The sequence below is a fragment of the Jatropha curcas genome, chromosome 6, assembly GCF_041381405.1.
Source record: "Jatropha curcas cultivar XTBG-Jc1 chromosome 6, XTBG_Jcur_1.0, whole genome shotgun sequence".
Classification (NCBI taxonomy): Eukaryota; Viridiplantae; Streptophyta; class Magnoliopsida; order Malpighiales; family Euphorbiaceae; genus Jatropha; species Jatropha curcas.
Window position 1 is genome coordinate 21,042,238 of NC_143156.1, and position 1,815 is coordinate 21,044,052.

The 1,815-nt window shown below is 38.2% G+C and overlaps 1 non-coding gene across 1 annotated transcript; it reads right to left on the reverse strand.

Annotated features, from left to right (window-relative positions):
* Positions 1–502: 502 nt before the first annotated feature.
* LOC149495697 (small nucleolar RNA R71) lies at positions 503–609 on the reverse strand. The gene has a single exon (XR_016321559.1). It is a non-coding gene; the product is annotated as a small nucleolar RNA R71 (small nucleolar RNA).
* Between the last annotated feature and the right edge of the window lie 1,206 nt (positions 610–1,815).

Below are 1,815 nucleotides of genomic sequence, written 5' to 3' on the forward strand. Positions count from 1 at the left end.
CCTTAATCTTTCATCCAGAAATTGAAAAGACTTGTCGTAGGAACACTGCCGCTAGGAGAGCACGTGAAAGCAAACAAGGACACGATCAAACATGGCAAATGAAATCGACCCAGAGGACGGACCTCAACCTCATGTCCGCACCTTGCGAGATTACACAACTCCTTCTCTCAATGGAGCCACCTCAAGTATCACTAGACCTAGGGTTGAAGCTAACAATTTTGAGGTCAAACCTGCATTTATTCAAATGCTTTCCACCTCAATTCAATATGGAGGTATGCCTAGTGAAGATCCTAATGCCCATATCATAAATTTTCTGGAGATTTGCGATACATTCAAACAAAAGGGAGTTTCTGAGGATGCCATAAAATTGAGATTGTTTCCTTTCACTCTAAGAGATAAGGCATGATCTTTGTTACAATCATGCCCTGCTGGAAGTTTTACAACATGGGAGAAATTAGGTCATAAATTTTTGGCGAAATTTTTTCCATCTTCAAAGACCACAAAGCTTCGCAATGAGATAATGACTTTTGCCCACCAAGATAAAGAAAGTTCATATGAAGCTTGGGAGATAGTCAAAGACCTATTGAGGAAGTGCCCACATCATAGCTTGCCCAAGTTGTTACAGGTACAAACTTTTTATAATGCGTTATCTCCTAACATAAAAATTACTCTAGATGCAGCTGCTGGTGGATCTTTTGAAAGAAAGGAAATTGATGAGGCATGTGATTGATAGAAGAGATGGCAAGCAACAGTTTTGAAAGGAAGAAGCCTGTAGGAGTTTATGAGATTGATGCCATTACTGTACTCAATGCCAAGGTGGATAATATGGTAAGAAAGTTGGATTTGTTAACTACTAACTCTGTTAATTCTATTGTGCAAGCATGTGACAACTGTAGTGGACAACATGGAATTGGAGAGTGCATGTTGGATTCTTTAAATCCGTAAACTTTGGAGCAAGTCAACTATGTGATGAATCAAAGAAGAAAGAATTACCCGTATTCTAACTCTTATGATAACAGGTTGAGGAATCATCCTAATCTTTCTTATGGGAATATAAACAACGCCTTGAATGCACCACTAGGTTTTCCTTCTCAAGAGAAAAGGACTTAAGATGACGTTCTCACTACTCTCTCCCAATCTCACATGGACTTCATGAATGAAACTCGAGAAAACAACAAAATCCAACAACCTGCGATAAGGAACCTGGAAATTCAATTAGGGCAATTTGCAAACATGATGGCTTCTCGACCCCAAGGTACGTTACCCAGTAACACTGAGAAAAATCCTAAAGAATAGGTACAAACTATCACTTTGAGGAATGGCAAACAATTGGAGGATCCAACTAGAAAGGAGGAAGAAAAGAAAGAGCAGAAGAAGATCCCCATCATTGACTTAGAAGACAAAGAGGAAGTAAAACATTATGTCCCACTTGTTCCTTTCCCACAAAGGCTCAAGAAATCACAAGATGATAAGAGTTTCCTCAAGTTTCTTTATGTCTTCAACAAGCTTCAAATAAACATCCCTTTTGCTGAAGTCCTTGCTCAAATGCCTAGCAATGCAAAATTCTTGAAGGAGATCCTGAGCTAGAAGAGGAAGATCGATGATCAAGGAACGATAATGTTAACAGAGGAGTGTAGTGCTATCATTCAAAATAAATTACCTCCAAAGTTAAAAGATCCAAAACGTTTTTCTATCCCTTGTAATATTGGAAATCTTGATTTTGAAAAATCTTTAACAGATTTAGGTGCAAGTATTAATCTTATGTCTTACGAAGTTTTTAAGATGCTAGGTATGGGAGAGTTGAAACCAACAAGA